General features: G+C 43.3%; 1 protein-coding gene across 11 annotated transcripts in view; it reads right to left on the bottom strand.

Moving 5' to 3' along the window:
• The window catches only part of arvcfb (ARVCF delta catenin family member b), a 369,553-nt gene that overhangs the window by 151,285 nt on the left and 194,660 nt on the right, over positions 1-23,608 (bottom strand). The window contains exon 1 of one of the 11 annotated variants that reach the window (XM_086011982.1): positions 21,323-21,608. The exons of the other annotated variants lie outside the window; for them this stretch is intronic. The gene's annotated coding sequence lies outside the window, so the exon portion shown is untranslated. Of the gene's footprint in view, positions 1-21,322; positions 21,609-23,608 lie in introns of those variants that run through there. 11 annotated transcript variants of the gene reach the window in all.

The raw sequence follows: 23,608 nt of genomic DNA, 5'->3' as shown, positions 1-23,608 counted from the left end.
TTTATACCCTTAAGGGGCAAGAGTTCTACTTGCCAAAAAAGCCACGGGCGAATAAAGAGGTAAGAGACAACATAAAACTAAAACAAAGTATACAAATAAATCAAAAAATAGCACAGATATGACAAATGGGAGAAATACAAAGAACAGCAACAGGTGACAAAACAGATAGCAAGAGCTACAGTCCAAGAGCAAGAGTCCAAAGATGTGCAGGTTAGGTTGATTGGCCATGATAAAAAAAAAAATTGGCCCTTAGTGTTAGGGGGGGATTAAATACGTGGGGTTACGGGGATAGGGCTTGGGTGGGATGGCTGTCGGTGTAGGGACCGGGTGCTAGGGTTTGGATGATCAGCCATGATCTCGTTGAATGGCGGAGCAGGCTCGAAGGGCCGAATGGCCTACTCCTGCTCCTATCTTCTATGTTTCTATATTTCTATGTTTACAAAGAGTGTATGGAAAGAAACTTACAAGGGCTGTCAAAATTAAAAAGCTTTTACAATTATATTTGGAAAAAGGAGGGCTAATAAGAGCATCGTGGGCCCCTTAAAAACTGATGCTGATGTTATAGATGAAAATAAGGAAATGGCAGACATGTTCAATAATTACTTTGCGTCAGTATCATGAAATGGTTCGAGCATAGAAGGAGGCCAATTACAGTCGAGGAAGGGGGATCGTATGCCGGACACCCCAAGGAAACTCATTTTGAATCGGGGACGGGGGTCTCCCCATAATTAGTGTAAGCAAATTAACAGTAATGAAGAAAATAATGGCACTAAAGGAGTGACAAATCGCCAGGACCAGATGGTTTCCATCCCAGGGTTTTAAAGGAACTGGTAAGAACATTGCAGATGGTGTAGAGTTGTATTCCCTGGAATTTAGAAAATTGAGGGGTAATTTGATCAAAGTTTTTAAGATTTTAAGGGAAACTGATAAGGCAGCGAGAGAGAATTGATTTCTGCTGGTTGGGGAGTCGAGGACTTGAGGGCACAGCCTAAAAATTAGAGCCAGGCCTTTCAGGGGTGAAGTTAGGAAACACTGCTACACACAAAGGGTGGTAGAAGTTTGGAACACTCTTCCACAAATGGCAGTTGATGCTGAGTCAATTGTTAATTTTAAACCAGAGATTGGCTCATCAAGCCTGCTCCATCTACAAACTGCTAACCAAAGGTATTAAGGGATACGTGGCAAAGGCAAAGATATGGAGTTATGGCACAGATCAGCCATGATCTCACTGAATAGTGGAACAGGCTCGAGGGGCTGAATGGCCTACCTCTGTTGCTATAAACTGTCGAGCCCTCATTACAGTTCAGTGGAGATCCAGGTTGATCCCCAGAAACCAAAAACTGAGCTACGAGGGCAGACTAGAGATACTGGAGATCTTTAGCCTCAGAAGAATGAAGTTATAGAAGTATACAAGGTATTAAAAAGGGCAAGGCAGTGGGTTGAATTGCATTCCTCTCGGCTGTAAAATGAGGTGGCTCTTATGATATTAGAAAAGGAAACCCAGAGAATTACTCCAAAGTAAACCAAGGCAGTAGGACAAAAGAACAGATTCAAAATTAGCAAAGGGCATGTTTAAGACCGTTGGCATATGCAACTCTTGTCAATTCAGCTTCTGAAATGTGTTCATGTTTAGTTCATTCAATATGGGGGATAAATTTGATTGGGGGGGGGGGGGGGTGGGGGGTGGGGGAGAGGGAGTTAGATTGTACCTAGCACCAGCTGGTGTCCGCAATCAAAACAGACCTTGGATATGTTTAGAAATGTTTATAAGAATGTCTACAGGCTAGAAGGGGTACGCTTACCACGGCAAGTGCATGGCATCTTACATGCAAGGTTGTTGATGTATGATTGAAGGTAATGTAGATTGTGGTTCTGTACTATGCAGCAACCAGAGACTACCATAAAGCAATGCCAGTTCCAGTTTTATAAGAAAACAGTGTATAAATAGAAGCTTTATCCTTTGTTCAAGCAGCAAGAGAAGGAACGCATGTCGACGCTCGCGTGCTCTGTGACTGGACTCCGCTTGCATATCGCTTTTTATGCTGAAGGCACAGAATAAAATGATTATAACCACAAGAATGAAGTCGTTACTACTCAGGTGAACAGAAGATTGTTTAAAAACTGATTACAATTTGTTGCAAAAATTTCTGCTGGCAATCAACATTTGGAACAGTAGTGGAGGCCAAAGTTTTAGAATCGTTCAAGAGCCTACTGGATGGTGCGATGGGGTTGGGGGGGGGGGGGGGGTAGGGGAAGTGTAAACTTTATTTTACTTCTGGATAGTGGAGCGAAATTGGGTTAAATGGCCTTGCAAAAAGCAGTAAATACTTGGCGAGAACTTGTCTGAAAAGAAGCTGCAAAAAGATGTCAGCTGAAGGTTAGAGCTAAGAATCGTTTGTAGATGGAGCAAGCTTGATGGGCCTTCTCTTTCTCCATACTCAAATTTTCTGCCTATTCACACAGGACTATAAAGTATATACAAGTGGAATCTGGACTTCACATATGATTGCATCAATATTTTCTCTAAAGCAAATTTGCATTCTCAAATATCCATTTTGAGTGCCAACAATAAAGAACAGGGAAGGAATTACTGTGCCGAACATGAGGGAACCAAATTAATAGCTCAAATAAAAGTGACAAGATCACTGAAGCACCCTTGATTAATGACAATCTACTGATGTTAATTCAGCTTCCTCACATGGCCAAGCATAACAATTCCTTCCAATCAGTAACGTATAATCTCATCAACTTTCAATGTTGGAACTAAAATATTCATGAGAAAGAACAAGAAAGGACATTAATCATAATTGTTAACTGTTAATTTTAAAAAACCTCCCAATGGCTCAGTTGATTAAGGTGCTGAATACCTGAGCCACACAGGCCAAGAAAGTTCCAGGTTTAATCCAAGGCTATGCTCGCTGTTCTGAGCTGGGGGAGCAGTATGACACTAATTGGCCTCAGCACAGCAGGTTATTGAGCAGCACATTAGCCAAAGTTTCCACGTCTGATGGTCATCCAGCAATCCCTGCTGGTCCCAGGTGCGATCAGGATGCGACAGTCAAATAGCCCACGGATGCTCACTGTCCAGGCTCACATTTTAAGAATTAATCAGTTGGGCAAAGTATTAAAGGACGACTTGCACATACAGTCCCGCATCCCGTCAACTAGTCAAGGCCTTCAGAAAATGGCAAAAATTATAAAATTGAGCGATAAATCTTCAGGTTTGTCAAAAATTACTTCACCCTTTTCCCCCCATATGAAATGTTGCATCTCATTGGCACAGCAAGGAAGTTAGAGTAAACCTTTATAAATCACTGGTTACGTCTCAGCTGGAGTACCAGTGTCTAATTCTGGGCACCACACTTCAGGAAGGATGTTAAGGCCTTGGAGAGGGTGCAGAGGAAATTTACCAGAATGGTCCCAGGGATGAGGGGTTTCAATTATGTGGAGAGAACATATGGAATGCTTCCCCTTTGTAAAGTTGAACACATTATCTCAATCATATTGCATGGCCTTACTGAACAAGTAACTTGACATGTGATGTGCCTTCAATAACCACAAAACTAGAAGTTATAGACTTTGACAAGTTGGCTTTTAATCACTAAGATCAGAGCTAACATCTCAACACACTGACTGGCTCGCAGGAATGAGTCATCCAGATCCTGGGATCTTTATGTAAGAGAAGTCAGGGGCGGAGCCAAGAGCCAAGACCTGGAACCTTCCAGGTTAGTCAGGAAAGAGGAAGTGAAACTATACACCGTGTGGGGGAGGGTAATATACCTGAGTGCAAAACGAATACAGGCAAGCCAAACAGATTTCATTACAACATGGTTGGGCAAACTATGGCAGATGGAGTTCAATGTGAAGTGTGAGCTCATCCACTTTGGATCGGAGACAAATCAGAATATTTTCTGAATGGAGAGAGACTAGGAGCTGTGGGAGGAGCACAAGGATTTGGGTATCGATGCACACAAATCACAAAGCCAGTGCACAGGTACAAAAGTGCTAATGGAATGTTGGTCTTTATCTCAAGGGATTGGAATTCAAATGAAGTGATGCTTCAGTGGAATAAAGCCTTGGTCAAACCCCATCTGGAGCACTGTGTTCAGTTTTAGGCAGCGAGGCTCAGGAAAGATATTTCTCGCTCCACAGATGCTGCCTGACCTGCTCAGTATTTCCAGCCGTTTGTTTTTCCTCTCAGGAAAGATATACGCACCTTGGAAGGGGTGCAACGCAAATTCACCCGAATTATACTGGTGCTTAAAAATTAAATTACAAGGACGTGTTGCATATCAAGCAGCACTTACTCACTGAAATAAAGAATAGATTTGCCTTCCAAAGCTAGGCTTTATTAACTTAAAAATCTGCAGCACATCTTCCCACATCCAGTCCCAACCAAAGCTGGAAAAGAACTGAATTTAAGGTGGCCACAACACATCATGTGACATCAACTACCAATGAGATTACAACATATATCCCAAGGCAGTTAACAACCAATCACAATACTTTTACTAAACAAGGAATAATCACCACATTCACCCCTCCTTTTAAAATATACTCCAACCTAAATAACCTTTACAATTTATAATTAATTATTTACAACTAAAACTATGCACAAGAATAAAACTGTTCACATGACAATACTAAGTGAACAACAACAAATAGTAACATTGCACATAAGTATTAAGTATCTCTCAACTAAAGCAATATACTATAATATTTCAACAATTTTAAAACATTACTATCAATTTAAAAGTCCATTTTCAATCGGTCGACCGGATATCTTGTTCGTGTCGACCTTCTTAACCTTGGTGAAATTCCTTGCCCTCCCACACCAGAAATCACAGAAGTATCTTCAGCAGGAAGGCTATCCATATCCCGATTTTCAACGGTTTCCGGATTAGAAATCCCATCAGAAGGTAAACTGGGACGGTCATAAACATCTATCAAGGGCTGACAAATAGAAGTATAATTATCTGCAATCGGATTGGAAATATTCGTAGTATCTGTAACATCATCCACATCATCTGAATCATGACTATTGTTAATATCCTCAGAAGAGGGCTGGCCCCCACAAGGAGCCAAGTCTTTAATTGAAACAGTACTTTCTTTCCCATCTTGGAATCGAATATGAGCATATTGGGAATTTGCCTCCAACAGCTCCACCTCCTCCACCAAAGGATCATATTTCGACAATCTAACATGGCGTCGAAGCAGCACAGGTCCCTGCATAGTAAGCCATGAAGGTACCGAATATCCCGTAGTACATCTCCGCGGATAGTTAAAGAGTCTTTCATGGGGGGTCACATTAGTAGCCGTTGAAAGCAATGATCTAATGGAATGCAGGGCATCAGGCAGTACCATTTCCCACTGTGTATTCTTAAGGTTCCGGGATGTCAAAGCCAACATAACTGCCTTCCAGATCACCCCATTGTATCGTTCGCACTGTCCATTACCCTGGGGATTATACGGGGTAGTTCTACCAGTAGAAATTCCCCGACTCTGAAGGTATTCCTTCAACTGGGAAGACATAAAAGAACTTCCCTGATCCGAATGGATATACGCAGGCATCCCAAAGATGACAAAAAGTTGAGTCAGACATTTAATAACTGTAGCAGCTGATACGTCTGCACAAGGAAAAGCAAAAGGGAACCTTGAAAACTCATCCACAACAGTAAATATATATCGGTTTTGAGTAGTTGAAGGAAGAGGCCCCTTAAAATCGACGCTCAAACGTTCAAAAGGAGAAGTAGCCTTTATAAGATGAGCTCGTTGAGGCTTAAAGAAATTCCGTTTACACCGAGCACAGGTAGAACATGATGGTGAAGTCATCCGCTTGACGTCTTCAACTGAAAAAGGCAAGTTCTTACTGCGTACAAAGTGTATCATCCTCGTAACCCCAGGATGACATAAGGCATTGTGAAGATTAATAAGCGTATCTCCGTGAATCACAGAACAATAAGCCCTCGACAGTGCATCAGCAGCAACATTATCCTTCCCCGGACGATAAACTATGTCAAAATGGTAACATGCCAACTCAATCCTCCATCTCATTATTTTATCATTTTTGATCTTTCCAAAATGTTTAACATCAAACATAAAGGACACAGATTTTTGATCAGTTACCAACGTGAAATGTCGCCCCGATAAATAATGTCTCCATTTACACAATGCTTCTACTATTGCGTATGCCTCTTTCTCTTTTGAAGAATGTCTTTTTTCACTATTGTTCAAAGTACGTGAGAAAAAGGCCACAGGTCTTCCATTTTGGTTCAGAGTAGCCCCAATTGCAAAATCCGAAGCATCCGTCTCGATCACAAAGGGAACCTGCTCATCAATAGAATGCACAACTGCTCCTAAAATATCCTTTTTAAAATTCTCAAAACATGTCCTGGCCTCCCATGATAGAGGATATGTCGTAACCCAAATAAGAGGCCGGATCTTGCGTGAAAAATTTGCAATCCAATTAGACTAAGAAAACAGTCCAACAACTCGTTGCAAGGCCTTAGAATTAGTAGGACAAGGTAAATCAATCAATGGTCGCAGACGTTCTGGATCTGGTTTAATCTTGTTTCCCAAGATAATATACCCCAATAGATTTACCTCAGTAGTCAAAAAGATACATTTCTCTTTGTTAAAAGTTAAACCAACTTTTTCCGCAGCTTGAAGGAATCTTTTTAAATTAGAATCATGCTCCACCCTTGATTTGCCACACACTGATGTCATCTAAGTATGAAAAGGTGTCAGAGAGGGAGTTATCACTTATAAAAGCATCCATTGCCCGTTGAAAACAAGCAACACCATTAGTAACACCAAATGGTATTCAGCAAAACTGATACAGCTTTCCACCAGCCTCAAAGGCCGTATATGGTTGATCCTTCTGAACAATAGGAATCTGATGATAAGCACTCTTTAAATCAATAGTGCTAAAAACTTTATACTGAGATACTTTGTTGATAAGCTCATCAATCTTAGGCAAAGGGTACGCATCTAATTGAGTATACCTATTAATAGTTTGGGAATAGTCTATCACCATTCGTTTCTTGTGTCTCTCGTTAGTCGTGACAAGTACCTGTGCTCGCCAAGGCGAACAACTAGGTTCAATGATTCCTTCCAATAAGAGACGTTGAACTTCAGAATTAATAAATTCTCTATCCTGACTACTATATCTTCTTGACTTGGTAACAATTGGCTTACAATCCGACATCAAATTGGAAAAAAGTGATAATGGAAAAATAGATAGAGGTTAATCCACAAATAGATAAAGGTGGCTTAGTCCCTCCAAATGAAAAACTAAGACTCGTGTAACTGAAGCACATCATGTCCAATCAAAATATCCGCACAGAGATTAGGCAAAACAGATAGGCATATATCAGTATACGTATTACCTAGAAGAATCATTTTCACAAAGCAACAACCAGCTATTTGTGAAGTAAGGGTCGTCTGAGCCATACACACCTGATACATAACAGGCAAAATTTTCAAATGCTTCTCCTTCGCAAACTGAAGACTTATAAAACTCAGTACTGCCCGTATCTATAAGGGCCTTCACTTCCAACCCATTAACTTGAGCCGTAACTATAGCTTTGTTTAGGCCATGAGCAAATGCAGCAGAAATTGATGCAATAAACACCCTATCTAAAGGCTGAATAGTCACAGAGGAGGTAGTGGAGGAAGGCCCTCCCACACCAGGAGAGGAGGAGGTAATTGACCGATGATTTGCACACGCGTGCATAATGACCTCTCGCCGCATTTACTACACACAGCCTCCCGAGCAGGACACTTCAGACGAGGGTGCCGGATATTCCCACAAAAATAACACTTCTGAATCCTAGAGGCAACAGCCGCCGAAGTAGAAACTGTTTCAGAATCTAGTAAACCACTCCCATTAAGTCCACATAATTCCTTTTCATCCGAAACTGCCGAAACCATAGTCGCAGGCCGATTAAAAAGAGCATAAGAATCCGAACTTCTGAGCCACATCCAATGTAGAAGCTTGCTCAAAAGCACTTTTAAGATCCAAAGTCTTATTTTCTAACAACCGCTGACGAATTGATCTAGACAGTAAGCCATTAATAAAAGCATCCCGTACCGATTCTTCCTTATATTCTTCAGCCGTCACGGCCTTATAATTACAGTTAACACTAAGGCACCGAAGTGCTTGTAAATAAGTATCCAAAGATTCTCCCACCTGCTGCCTACGGGCAGATAGAAGGTGACGTGCAAATACCTCATTCTTTGGTTTAACAAAAATCTTTTCCAATGTAGAAATAGCCACTTCGTAAGTTTTACAGTCCAAAATATATTTATATACATCCGGAGCAATGTAGTTGATCAGCATATTCAGCTATTTTGGAGACTCTTGATCCAACACGCCCAAAAAGTTTTAAAATGTACAATACCAATGTTTCCATTTATCATCCACTCCAGCAGAATTGGGGTCAGCCTTGAATCGTTCTGGTTGAAGATATCGCTCCATTCTAACATAAAAAGTTAATACATTGAAATAAATAGATTTGCCTTCCAAAGCTAGGCTTTATTAACTTTAAAATCTGCAGCACATCTTCCCACATCCAGTCCCAACCAAAGCTGGAAAAGAACTGAATTTAAGGTGGCCACAACACATCATGTGACATCAACTACCAATGAGATTACAACATATATCCCAAGGCAGTTAACAACCAATCACAATACTTTTACTAAACAAGGAATAACCACCACACTCACCAATAACCTGCTCACTGATGCCTGGTTTGGGTTCCGCCAAGACCACTCGGCTCCCTACCTCATTACAGCCTTGGTCCAAACATGGATAAAGGAGTTGAATTTCAGGTGAGGCGAGAGTGAATGCCCTTGACATCAAGGCAGCATTTTGCCAAGTTTGGCATCAAGGAGCGCTAGTAAAACTGAAGCCAATGGGAATCAGGGGAAAAACACTCCACTGGCTGGAGTCATACCTAGCACAAAGGAAGATGGTTGTGGTGGTTGAAGGTCAAATCACAGCCCCAGGACATCGCTGCAGGAGTTCCTCAGGGCAGTGTCCTAGGCCCAACACCTTCAGCTGCTTCATCAATGACCTTCCCTCCAACATAAGGTCAGAAATGGGGATATTGGTTGATGACTGCAGTGTTCAATGCCATTCGCAACTCCACAGATAATGAAGCAGTCCATACCCGCATGCAACAAGACCTGGGCTTGGGCTTATAAGTGGCAGGTAACCTTCGCGCCACACAAGTGCCAGGCAATGACCATCTCCACCAAGCGAGTCTAACCACCTTCCCTTGACATTCAATGGCATTACCATTGCTGAATGCCCCATCAACGTCCTTGGGGGGGGGGGGGGGGGGGCGGGTCACCATTAACCAGAAACTTAACTGAACCAGCCACAAATTATTCTTAGGCAGTCCCTCGGAACCGAGGATGACTTGCTTCTACATTAAAAATGAGTTCGCAGGTGACTGATGAGTCCAATGCAAGACCTACAGTCTCTATCACAGGTGGGGCAGATGGTGGTTGAAGGGACAGGTGGCTGGGGTGCTTGGTTTGACGTGCGCTCCTTGCGCTTGCTCCCGAAGAGACTCGAGGTGTTCAGTGCCTTCCCGGATGCTTCGCCTCCACTTTGTGCGGTCTTGGGCCAGGGATTCCCAGGTGTTAGTGGGGATGTTACACTTTTTCCAGGAAGCTTCGAGGGTGTCCTCGAAGCGTTGCCTCTGCCCACCTGGGGCTCTCTTGCCGTGTCGAAGTTCAGAGTAGAGCACTTGTTTCGGGAGTCTCGTATCAGGCATGCGGACAATGTGACCCGTCCATCGGCGCTGATTGAGCGTGGTCAAAGCTTCGATGCTGGGGCACGTTGGTCTGAGCAAGAACACGGACGTTGGTGCATCTATCCTGCCAATGGATTTGCAGGATTTTGCGGAGGCAGCGTTGGTGCTACCTCTCCAGTGCTTTGAGGTGCCTGCTGTACATGGTCTCGGAGGCATACGGCAGGGTAGATATCACTGTTGCCCTGTAGACCATGAGCTTAGTGCCAGGTTTGAGGTCCTGGTCTTCAAACACTCTTCCTCAGGCGACCGAAAGCTGCACTGGCACACTGAAGGCGGTGTTGGACTTAGTCGTCGACACCTGCTCCCGAAGTATGGAAAGTGGTCCACTTTGTCCAATGCTTGTTGTGGGTTTTGATAATCTGGGGGGGGGGGGGGGGGGGGGGGGGGGGGGCCAGGTTGGTAGCGGACCTTTGGCTTACCGACGTTTACAGTAAGGCCTATGCTCTCATACACGTCGGTGAAGGTGTTGACGATGGCTTGCAGTTCGACCGCAGAGTGAGTGCAGACGCAAGCATCGTCTGCATACTGTAATTCAATGACATAGGATGGGACGACCTTATATTTGGACTGGAGTCGACGGAGTTTGAACAGTTTCCTGTTTGTTCTGTAAATTAGCTCCATTCCAACGGGGAGCTTACTGAGGGAGAGATGGAGCATTGCAGCAAGGAAGATCGAGAAGAGCGTTGGTGTGACGACACAGCCTTGCATGACCCCAGTTCGTACGTGAATTGGGTCTGTGGTGGAACCGTTGGTCAGGATCACGGCCTGCATGTCGTCGTGAAGCAGGGAGAGGATGGTGACAAACTATTGAGGGCAGCCGTATTTGAGGAGAACACTCCATAATCCCTCACGGTTGACAGTGTTGAGGCCTTTGCGAGATCAAAGGTGGCCATGTACAGCAGTTGGTGCTGTTCCCTGCATTTCTCTTGTAATTGATGTGCGCTGAAGACTGTGGAAACAAGAGGTCAGAGGCTAGGTATTCTGCGGCGAGTCTCTCACCTCCTGACTCCCCAAAGCCTTTCTACCATCTACAAGGCACAAATAAGGAGTGTGATGGATTACTCTCCACTTGCCTGGATGAGTGCAGCTCCAACAACACTCAAGAAGCTCAACACCATCCAGGATGAAGCAACCTGCTTGATTGGTACTCCATCCACCACCTTAAACATTCACTCCCTCCACCACCGGCGTACCGTGGCTGCAGTGTGTACCATCTACAAGATGCACTGCAGCAACTCGCCAAGGCTTCTGCGGCAGCACCTCCCAAACCCACGACCTCTCACCTAGAAAGACAAAGGCAGCAGGTGCATGAGAACACCACCACCTCCAAGTTCACCTTCAATTCACACCATCCTGACTTAGAAGTATATCGGTGATCGTTCATCATCGCTGGGTCAAAATCCTGGAACTCCCTACCTAACAGCACGGTAGGAGTACCATCACCACACGGACTGCAACAGTTCAAGAAGGTGGCTCACCACCACCTTCTCAAGGGCAATTAAGGATGGGCAATAAATGCTGGCATTGCCAGCGACGCTCTGATCCCATAAACGAATGGAAAAAAAAAACTTTGTATTCACTCGAGTTTAGACAGTTGATGGGTTATCTAATCAAGGTTTTAAAATGATTAAGGAATTAGATAGGGTAAGTAGAGGAACAGTTTCCTCTCGTGGGGGAATCCACAAGGGAGCAGAACCTTAAAATTAGAGCCAGACCATTCAGGAGTGAAAATGAGGAAGCACTTCTTCACAAAAGGGTAGTGGAAATCTGGAACTCAGCCCCCAATTGCTGCGGATGCTGGATCAATTGAAATTTAAGAATCGAGATCGCTAGATCTTTGTTCGGCGAGGGTATTTATGGCGCAAAGGTGGGTAAATGGAGTCGAGGTGCTGATCAGCCATGATCTAATTGAATGGCGGATCAATCTCAAGGGGCTGAACGGCCTCCTCCTGTTCCTATGATCCTACGTTCAGAAAGCGAACAAAACTGCAGATACATGATGATCAGGCAACACAACAAGTAGTAATGCTGTCAGCCTTGGCTCAGTGGTGCTTCAAGAGCAAGGGAGTTCTCCCTATGTCCTGGCCAATAATTATCCTTCAAGCAACATCACTTCAAAAGAAAATTCTGGACATTTATCTCATTGCTGTTTCTGCGACCTTGCTGTGTGCAAATTGGATGCCCCGTTTCACAACATTACAATAGTGACTGTTTCAAAAAAAGCACTTCATTGTCCGTTAAGTGCTTTGTGATGTACTGAGGTCATGAAAAGTGCTATTTAAATGCAAATTTTCTCTTTTCTTCATTTAGAAGCATACATTTTCAATAGTTCAGTAAATAAGAAAGTGAACACTTGAAATGACCAGCAAGGCGCTCAGTATATGAAAGTGTCTTGTGAAACTACAAAGTCCTTTTTATACTCTGACTAGCTGGAGTGCCCTGCGGTGCTGAATGTGGGAGAGAGAGACACAGAGTCTCAGAGAGTCAGAGAGTCAGAGAGTCAGAGAGACAGAGAGACAGAGGCCTTGGTGACCTGGAGCCTCCGTGCACCGCCGCTCACCTCGCTTCCCTCTCCCCTGGGCTCTCGGGACGCGCGGTTGATACCGCGGGGAAGGGGTAGGCAGTTTATCTTGCGCTCACCTGCTCGCTTCTCCTCCCCCCCCCCGCCCCCAAGATCTCGGGTGTTTGATGGGACAGTAGAGGGAGCTTTATTCGGTATCTAACCCGTGCTGTCGCTGCCCTGGGAGTGTTTGATGGGGCAATGCAGAGGGAGCTTTACTCTGTATCTAACCCAGACCCTGCCCACACACGCCATGAAACGCCCCCCATGACGCACCGCGCTTCCCCCGTAGGATTGGTCAACCATCTGGTCTTCAGATTTTTGAAGGAGAAAGCCATTAAAAAAAAAGTGCATTATTATTGCTGGAGAAGAAAAGTGACAGTTAATTCCAAAAATAAAAATGCAAAGCAGAGAGAGCTTCAATGAGCTGCCACAGGAAAGATGGCGGCGGTTTGCCAACGGCCAGCCATTGGGGCAGGGAAGGCGGGAAAAAGCAAGAGCGCGAGTGGGTGGCGAGTGAGAAACAGGGAGCGCGCTAGAGTTTGAAATCAAACAAAACCGTTGGCGAAAGCACGTGATCGCTTTCGCCCGCCCACTCCCTCCCCGGGCTGGGACACAGAGCGGACTGACTAGGGTGAACCCCATGGGCGGGGGTGGGACGGGGTGTCACGTGGTCCTCGGAGCCGGGTTTGCCAGACTCCCTCCGGCAGTTGCTGGGCTGGGACACAGAGCTGACTGAGTAGGGTGATACCCGGGCGGGGGTGTCACGTGGTTATCAGTGCTGGGACACTGAGCCGAGCCCCGGGGGGGGGGGGGGGGGGGGGGGGGGGCGGAAATAGCCGAGTCCCCGGCCCGCGGCTGCAAACGGAGCCGAGCCCCGGGACCGGGCCGAGGGCAAGGGGGGGGGGGGGGGGGAGGGAAAGAGAGCCCGAGTCCCGGGCCCGCAGCCGCAAACGGAGCCGAGGGGGGGGGGCGGGGGGAAAGGCCGAGTCCCCGGCCGCAAACTGCACCGAGGCCCAGGCCGAGGAGGGGGGGGGGGGGGGGGGGGGGGGGGGGGGGGGGGGAGGCCGAGTCCCCGGCTGGGGCCTCCAGCTCCACAAGGTGGGGAGACCTTCCCTGGAAGACAACTGAGTTCCTTCATACTTGCAATGGATCACTTCATTTCTAACTGTTCCTAAATACTATTTAAAACTGAATTAATTTGTTCTTTTCCTTAGTTCCCTGTATTAAAGTTCAGGTTTATAAGCACCCCATAGCTAAGAAGACAACTGCACTACATGATCTGGCATTAAGCCATATAGAACAGGAAGGTGGCAGCTGTTAAAATGTGAAAAAAAGTAAAAGCCGAGGTAAAGATGGCCGAATTAACAGCAGTTTGAAAGATTAGGCCCAACCCCCACGCCATGAAAGGCCCCCCGTGACGCAGCGCGCTCCCCCTGTAGGATTGGTCAACCGCTAATGAGCGGAATTTTGCCGTTTTTTGTATACTGTCCGAACAATTTTTGTCTGACCAAAAAGTAAATACGCCTATGTTACCCTAATCATAAGCTTTCTTTTGATATATAACATATGTAGGTACGCTCTATAACTTTTGAGAGAGACACAGAGAGCACAGAGAGACACACTTTTATATATAGATAAACAGATAGAGATAGATAGATAGAGGTAGAAAGATAGATAGATGGTGCTGGAATAACAGCATTTAAGAAGTAACCAATCTCAAGTGCTGTTGCTTTTTTCACCAGAATGCTGCAGGTTGCGATCAAGCTAATGCATCTGCCACCATTGGTAACAGCTCTCACGATTCACAATAAGTTGGGTACTGAACATTGTTGGAGATGCAGAATTCACTTAGTTTATGTTGAATATGTTGACAAGGTGCTGTTGGCAGTGAGAGCGCCTCACACATGTCGCAGAAAGCACAATATTAATATAAAAAGACCATAAGGTGGAGGAATGCAGTAGGTTGTACCTCAAGCCACAACGAATGCTTAATTTTCTGAATCTAAAGGTTTTCAATTTTTGTTAAACGCCTTCAGTGCTCGACTTTCAATTTTTCCACCTGATTTCTGCTTCTAAAAACAGTATTTCAACAATGCAAAGGTTTGTTCACACGTTTCTCCACCAGAAGATAAGTTAACTATGGGTAGAAATTTTTTGATTGTATTTTCATCTTGTATATGTAACAGTACATGCTTTGCAGGGGAAGGAGTAATAACTGTAAATTGAATCACAATCTTCAGTTGACCTCCCAATGACAGCAGCAAAATCCTGAGCAATTTCTCAATGTCATTTGAAACCAGGGATTGGATTACAGCCTCTACTTTGCTTGAATGTAATTTCCAGAAAATTGTTGCTCATTACTATTTTCTTAGCTTCTGAACTCTACACTGACTTGGATACAAGTGCTAGACTGTGGCGTATACTCACTCCACAGACCAGTAGCTGACAAAAGTCATTGACCTGTCAACAGGGTAAAAACTGGAATGCTCGCCATATCTTGAAGCAACTTTATTACTGATTACTAAGATTCCAAGTGTTTTATGGTTTGCATTAACATTGATTGCGTCTTGTAAATATGGTGTAAAGTTACGAAATGTACTTGCATAAGAATTCTAACAGCAGAGCTTCGTTTTTCTTGGGCACAGCAACGGCAAAGAGCCACCATTACAACATTTTCATATGGCTCTGTGCCCATGATGCCCTTAAATACAGGCTTCAAGAAGTGATTTGTGAAGGACAACACAGCTCATGACCCTGCATGATACAAGATGTGGTTCCAGTAAAGAACTAATTTTTATTTATATAGCACCCTTCACAACTTCAGGATGTTGCAAAGCGATTCAAAGCCAATTCAGTAGATTTTGAAATGCAAGGACAAATTCCTGACCTCCTCGAGGAAAGTTTTCTTAAACAATTTTTGACATCGGAATTTGGTCACATGACATTCTGAAAACCCTCAACTGGCTGAAAGACAACTCAGCCACGTTTATTTTATTTTTATCCTTCTGCAGGGCTGGCCAATGTAAGAGAAGATTCATCCTTAAAAATAATCAGGCAAGTTAACATTGACTGAAGAATTTATATTGGCATCCAAAGCAAGTTAACTCCCTCAAATTTGTAATTTACATCATGAAACCTTTTTAATATACAAGACCACCTAAAACTAAGCATTAGCTATCACTTGCTGTTACATGGAGGTCTGGCAGTAGTGGGACACGTTAAACATTGCATAACTCACGGCAGTCAGGGTACAGGCTACATGAGACTTATACAGCTATTTACTTGCCAACAGAGCAGCACTGCACACATACTTACGCAACATTTCACGCACTCTCTGTACATGTGCAGTACAGCACAAGTTAGAAAACATTACACTTGGCTACGCACACAATGGGCTCAATTTTAATGGGGAACGTGGGTTGGGAATAGTGGGGCTCCGAAGCGGCAGGGAAACCACAGGCCTTGACTAATTTAACGGGACCAGCACCTGAGGGGGTGGGGTTGGGTGAGGAGCAGGGGCTGGGAAGGGTGAGGAGCAGGGGCTGGGAAGGGTTAGGCAAGGTCGCTCGATCCAGAAGCTAAGTATAAAGGCCCTTAGCCGCTGGATCCAGCAGTCCTCGCCTTACTTCAGCTGGCGGGTTTCACGAGGCCTGCAAAACCTGATCAGCTAAAGTTAATATCAAAATGGAGGTTAAAGCAAAGGCTTCCAACCTCATTATAATATTTAAAATACACAACCTGCCTCCTGGGAGTGAGTTGGCTGCCCGCCCCCACTAAAACCAGAAATGGGCAGGTTGGAGGCAGGTCGGTTCTGGATGGGATTCTGATTTTTTTTTATTTTTATTTTTTATTTTTAAAAACACTAACTTCCCACACGACCCAAGCCCAGCTGTTTAACGTTAGAATTCCCCCCAATGCATCTACCAACATCTTGACGGAGTGTGGTAAGGAAGTGAGCTGAACCAATTCCATTTAGTAAATGGTGGCATTTTCAACGCACATTATGATGTGCAAGTATGTTCTGGTCCATCATGTCATGTCCAGCTGTTAAACTGGAGCTAAAAGCACTCTTCTGATGTTGAGCCACTTTTTTGATGGGATTTATCGCAAATGCAGCAGCTTGGTCAGAATGCAACTCAGCTATTCTATACATGCATCAAATTTATGTGACTACAGATGTAAATGAGTACAGTATATTGAAGGCAAGAACATCCTAATGACATCTACATAAATAATTAACGATGAAGATTTTAAACTGGCATTAAAAGGCCACAAAACCTTTGGTGACCGACAGAAATGTAGTCATTAAAGATGTAATTTCAGTTTTTATTAAGGTTGATCGTTATATATATATATATTTTATTTATTCATTGATGGGATGTGGGCGTCGCTGGCTGACTAGGCCTGCATTTAGTGCCCATCCCTAATTGCCCTCGAGAAGATGGTGGTGAGCCGCCTTCTTGAACCGCTGCAGTCCATATGGTGTAACTTGGCCTCACAGTTACTTCTTGCACATTTTTCTCCCCAGCATTAGGAAATATTCACAGAAATGATGCCAACAAGAATTTTTATTAACAGTCACGACGATCTGGAAGTCTATTCCACAAACCCAGCTAGGCAAATGTCTCCATTGTTTGAAGCTTGTTAATTTTACACTTCTCAGAAATCACAGAAACCCCACAGTGCAGATAGAGGCCATTTCGGCCCATCGAGCCTGCACCGACACATGTCCCACCCTATCCCCGTAACCCCACGTATTTAATCCCCCTAACACTAAGGGTCAATTTATCATAGCCAATCAACCTATCCCGCACATCTTTGGACTGTGGGAGGAAACCGGAGCACCCGGAGAAAACCCACGCAAACACGGGGAGAATGTGCAAACTCCACACAGACAGTCGCCCGAGGCTGGATTCGAACCCGGGTCCCTGGTGCTGTGAGGCAACAGTGCTAACCACTATGCCACCGTGCTTTACATTTTCCATCCACATAACTCATCTCAGCATTTTGAAAAACCTTGATCAAATTGGCTTAATCTTTTGCCCCTCATTTAAAAAACCTTCCATCCTCTCCTCATAATTTAAAGCAATAAAACATCCCAATCGTTCTTTAAACACAGTGCAATTTGAAGATAAAAATCAAAAGACAGCCTCACCAATAATTCATGACACTATAAAAATTTTCCCCAATCATGAAAGGGTAAAAAGGCATAAAGTTACGATAAATCACCAAAAGAACAAAGACAGAATAAGGAGAATGGGACTTCAGCAAGCTGGCACAGGAGCAATGGGCCGAATGGCCTCTTGCTATGCTTTAATTTCTATGATACAAGAAGATAAGTTACACTGATGTCCATAAATAAATTCAGAACTCCTGGAAGCTCTTCTATTAAGATTTGGGTTTCATTATACAGTATCTTGAAATTAGGGAAGTTTTCATTTGAATATCTTAGTTTTAGTTCTTATGCACAGTTTAGAGTAGCTTGATGACGCAGCTCGTTTTGTGCACCAATACCATGCATCATGGAGCACGAAGACACAGGGTCTACCTCCTCTCGGATTGTCAAAGTATCGGTGCATCATTCAGGACACACCGAGGAAAAACCTCCCTCCCAAATCACATACTAGTCTTACACAATGACACCAAAATAAACTTACCAGAAGTGCCAAGGTCAGAAAATCCAGTTAAAATAAAGGGTCAGGAGTCAGGTGACATTGTGGTACTAAATGCAATACAGGGTATATACAAAAAACCCAAGTTCAGTCTTAATTTGCCTTCCGCTAGTTTAAACCTGTGCCTCCGTGTCCTGTCACAATTGCATAAGGTCAAACCTTTCACGTTAGTAAAGTTCACAGTAGAAAACAGGACATCACACTCATCAGTTTAAGAAAAAAAACTTCAATACATGACATTTCAGTACTTAGTTTTTATAAAAGTACACCAAAAGACATTATCTGAAAGAAAAGCATGATCCTGAGTGTTTTATTGTGCCACCTAACTATAATTAAATATTGCCATTTAAAATCAAGAAACAAATCTTACTTTTCAGTGAGTTTTCCTGCACTTTCCCCTTCATTGGGCTTTTTCTGTGCCAGGCATGCGTCTAAGTAGCGATTAGGCTCTGTAATTAGTTCTACACAATCGCACCTCAAATGTTTGAGTTAGAATTAGGGCTGCTTAGGATAACATTTTAAAATTAATATATTTAAGCCATGTTAGTTTCCTTAATGGCATAGTTGCCCACCCAATGTCCATTCCAGTAGAAATCTGGGGACGTTACAACCTCAAAACCACTTTGATACCCCAGTGTTAAACTCCTAAAATGGCTAGTTGTACCTTCAAGAATTTTACCCTTAACTAAAATTTATCTTGGTCTCTAAACGGAGTACTGGGGCAGCACTATTCAGTCTCACTTTGCAAAGTATACAGTGATGCAGTCAATTAGCTAGTTAGAAAATCAGCCATTTAGGTTCTGCATTTCGTCACTGTAGTACAATAAATGGAGAAATATTACAAAAAAAGCCAGGGACATACGCACTCTGCTGTTCAAGTGATAGAGCACTAATATTCCATCACGCGGTACACAAGGGAAATTACCCAATCTGTTGACCTGTGCAGAGGTGCTATGAAAACTATCTCTTCACATTTCATTTTAATACCAATCAATCATTCATTGTTTGTGTAGAGCCAGAGGAAATCAGTTCAACATCCCAATTTGCAGCAATTACTGAATGCTTGCGTTCAGTGGGTTGCTCACCAACCTGTAACACACAATATTCACCCATAAAGAGAGAATACATTTTCTTGTAAACAATCCAAGTACATCCAACAGCCTCTAGAGTTATTGCACATATCTCCATTTAGCACGTTGGCTACTCAAGTAAAATGCAGCGGAGGGTAACCTCTATTTGGAATCAAGTCTGTACAAAATCAGCAGCAAATGGACAGGTGACATCAGCTTCGACTTCAACCACGCACGGCTAAAGCATGTGAGCCATTAGCCTCAGATATCCATTTCACATTGCGCTTCCTTATGACAGCATTTCAGTCGTGTGTGGGCTAGATCTCTATTCCCATGGCTACCAATCTTTATCCAGCACTGCTCACACCACCAGCTTAAAATATGAGGTGCACTGGGGGTACACCAAGTTTAGAAAGTAAATCATGTGACAAATGCTTTTTAGAATATACTTAAAAGGGCTTCGGCAATATTAAGCTATCAATTTGAGAAATCTTTTGGAAAACTAAACATTCACTTCAACAGCAGAAAATGACAGTACAATTCGAATGATGCTGACAAGTTAGTTGAACAAACAAATTAATAAATGCCAGCACCCAATTTAAAAAAAAATAAATGCTGAGTTACTATCTACATTATACACTGACACTTCAAAAATTGAAACTTAAACTTCTGTATATCATGTTGCTTTTAAAAAGCATCAGCAATTTTTGCAGTTCCTAGAATTGAAGAGGGGGCCAGATGTGTCGACTTGTTTCAGTGAAGAAACGATTGGGATTAGCATGAGGCCATGTCTTGTGTATGGCTCCGTTGCACAAGAATTCTGGAAGGTAGTCAAGGCAGCAGATAATTGGATCACAAATAATGAAAGGTTCCACTGCACATTAAAAATGATTACAGAACTTCCAACTTTGATCAAAACTACCATTCTGTTGCTATGCAAATACTTTTGATGGGCAGAACTGGAGGAAGGAAGGAGGCCAGTGAAAAAGTTCTAAATAATTGGGTCTTACACAAATTTATTTGCATTAACTAACTTCATCCAATAATGAAAATTTACAAACAAAATCCCAATGATAGGAGAGATGGCACCTAGTATGTAATGTGTTAAACCAATTAACTTAAAATGCTGTAAATAAGTATATACACATTAATTTAACATTTTAACTAAAACCCAAGACGGATCACAAAAATGAGCCTTAAATTTGGTAGAATTGTCTGCCACAAACCAAACCAGCATTACTGATGATACAAATCTCAATGCTGAAACGTAAGCCCACTAAGCAAACTCTTCTTTCATCAGTAGCTACAAACCCATTTGCATGCTCCAGAGATGATGTTTGATATTTACCATAAGTTACTACTTGCATTTACGACTTAATCTTTCTTGCTCCTCTTTCTCCACCACCACCCCACCCACTCTCCAGTAACATTCACCTAATGTTCAACTTGTTAAGGGTCTTCTGAAAAGCATCAGCAGATAAGTTCCAAGTTAGTGTCCCAGAATTAATTTTATATTTAAACCCCTGTGGAGCTGGCATTTAGTGTGGTTTTCGATGATGTAAACTGAATGGTTCAACACTGTCAGCTGCTCAATTTCAGTTCAGGAGCCGGGCAGCATTCGATTACACACTAGACACTGCAACTGCATTTTCTATCCCGGCAGAAGGAGGAAAACACTGAACATTTATACAAACCCAATGCAAGCCTCCTCCGACACACCCTCATTCATCTCCAATATCAAGAGGTGTAATTTTTACTAATTCACTACAATCAGGAGTCAATAACTTCACACCACTTACACTGCATAGCTTATCAGTAGCAACTACCGTACACAAGTGTGGAACTGTGGAATAAATAGAACTAAGAACCTTAAAATCAAAACAATGTACCGCACAAGCTTCTCAGAACTGAAAAAAGTACTACATTCAAACCGAAAAGTGAAGTCAGAAGAGCTTCAGTTCCCAGTACAGCACTGACAACAACAAAAGCTATTTGGTCATTTTCTGTTTCGGAAAGTTGTTTAGAATTCTTCTTCCAGCATTCCTTCACCCCACCAAAAAACCTGAATACAAGACTTAAGCATTTGCACTCTTTCCACACATTAGCTCCATTTCTTTTTGCACCTCCTTCATGTGAAGTATACATCTGTCCTTTGCAGTTCACTTTTCTGAATCTCTCAGTGCAGTCTCTTACCTTCACTCGTGTGTTAGTCTGTCAAAGTCCTGCCTGCAGCCACGGCACTCAAATTCCAGTTATCTTGAGTATATCGCTCAAATTCCACATGTCTTATTAAACTCACAGCTGAGGGGATCCGTAGCTCTGCTCACCTCCCTGCATCAGTTCAGAGTGTGTTAAATGTCCCTTTCTAAATGAACTGCTGACCCCATCAAACATCTCATTTCCACAGTTCTGGAAGGCAGCAATCAGCTTAAAAAAGTCCAGCTACTTCTTCAAGTTCCTCCAACAGCCCTCACCCAATGCCCATCCCACACAACTGAGCATGTGCAGAACTGCAGTTTGCAGAGACAGACAGTCACAGCTGGAAACTCCAATAGAGCCATATCTGGCCACACCCTAATCAACAGAAACCAAGGACAGTGCTAAAGCAGTCTTTAAAGTTTAGGTCACAGGATTTAAACCACAGCTGCACTCGAGTCTCTGTCTCTCTTCGCCCGCCTCCCCCCCCACCCCGGCCAAACACCACCCGCCCCTCCTTGGACAAGAGCATGATTTCAGCAGTTTTCCAACCAGTTGCATTCTCTCTACAAAGGCAAATACAACAGCTAAATCTTGCTATAAATTGCAACAATGCCAAATAGAGATTTGATAATTTTTGGTAAAATACACATGCAAATCACATTCTTTACAAAGAGACTGTGCCATGTTCCCCGATGGAAGTAACCCCGATGTCTTAATGAAGTATATTTGTAGCTCAAGTCGGTACTTCAGCAGGGAGCAAGATTTATACACCTGTACACACTCCTACTTTGAAAAACAGGAATGGTAAGAACTCCATGGCAATTTTACTTTCATCCACACACTCACCATTTCTGCCTGGAACAGAGGGGCCCCGGCCACAGGGTCAACTATTTAGTTTTACACTGAAAAAGTAAAATTGGCACAGTAGAGCAAAACAAGGTTTGTTTTAAACAGAAAGCTACACTGTACATCATCTTATTTTGCCTGCAGATACACAAGTACATAATTAAGTTATATCTGAAACATCCAAGTGCTTAGTTAGCTGATCTCATAGGGCATCAGTACAGATATGGCAATTTATCTCCAGGAGGGTTGAAGGCAAATTGGAATGACCCTACTTACGACACAATAACCTCTGCTGCAAATTTGTGCGTGAACTTTGCACGAGGCCAAGGATTGACTATCATACCCATTGGGTGACGAGCCTCCCAACACACCAGCAAGACTGGATCAAAAAATGGTGTGTTTGAGTGAATGACAAGATTTGACTCTCCATTTCAAGTCTTCCTTCCCAGCTTCCAGAATGTTAGCACACCCATCTCCAGCACTACTGGGCTGCTAAGCACCTAAAATAAAACAAATGTGTGGCCCCTCAAAATAATAAGCCAAAGTGCCAATTTTGTCTTAAAACCAGACTTCCCTAAAACTGTTCCTTTCATAAGTTTATTCTAAATGTCATGTTTAGAACTAATCAACGACTCCTTCTCTAAATAACAGAAAATGCTGGAAAAACTCAGCAGGCCAGGCAACATCTGTGGAGAGAGATAGAGAGTCAACGTTTCAGGTCGAAACCCTTCGTCAGGACTCCTTCTCTAAATCTTGATTGGCATTTGCATCCAAGATGAAATCAATACAGATTCTTGTGCTACTCACCAAGAAAATGAGCCATGTAATATTCATCTGAACTGGCACAGAATAAAAAGCAGCACATCTTGTGAAACAATCGTCTTGACATCCACATGTTAAAAACTGAACAAGCACCTGACTTGTACACAATGCATGGTCTGAGATTGCTGTTGTACAGGTGATTGTGTGTTACGCACCCGTGGAACTCTGCACTACATCACTGCTGAATTATGTCGTTGCCTTGGACATAAAGCTTTGACAGGGTCTGGTACCATGTAAATACATAACATGCCCTCCCAAAATTACATTCACTGGTGTCTAATATCCTTTCCAGTTGCTCCAACTCTGCCACTCATCTTACCGTATCGCTCTTTGAAGATCCCACACTACGTTCCCCAACTTTCTTCAAATCACATGCTCTCAATGCTCATAACTTCCCATTCTAGAGTGCAATGGTTGAACCATTACATCGGAATCCCTTCTATGCCCTTCAATGGGGCGTTGAAAATCCAGTTTTCAGTTCTTAACTACACAATAATTAGTGTCTCAAACAAGTCTGATCACCCATTACATTTGATGGTGCCACTTATTCCTTCATCAACATGCTCCAACATATTTTTTTGACCTCAAATTTGAACCCCACAGCCCCTCCAT

Source organism: Somniosus microcephalus, chromosome 19 (assembly GCF_052327205.1).
Source record: "Somniosus microcephalus isolate GS21.2 chromosome 19, FLI_Smic_1.0, whole genome shotgun sequence".
NCBI lineage: Eukaryota > Metazoa > Chordata > Chondrichthyes > Squaliformes > Somniosidae > Somniosus > Somniosus microcephalus.
The sequence above is the reverse complement of the archived record's forward strand: the minus strand, read 5'-3'. Positions and strand labels throughout refer to the sequence as shown.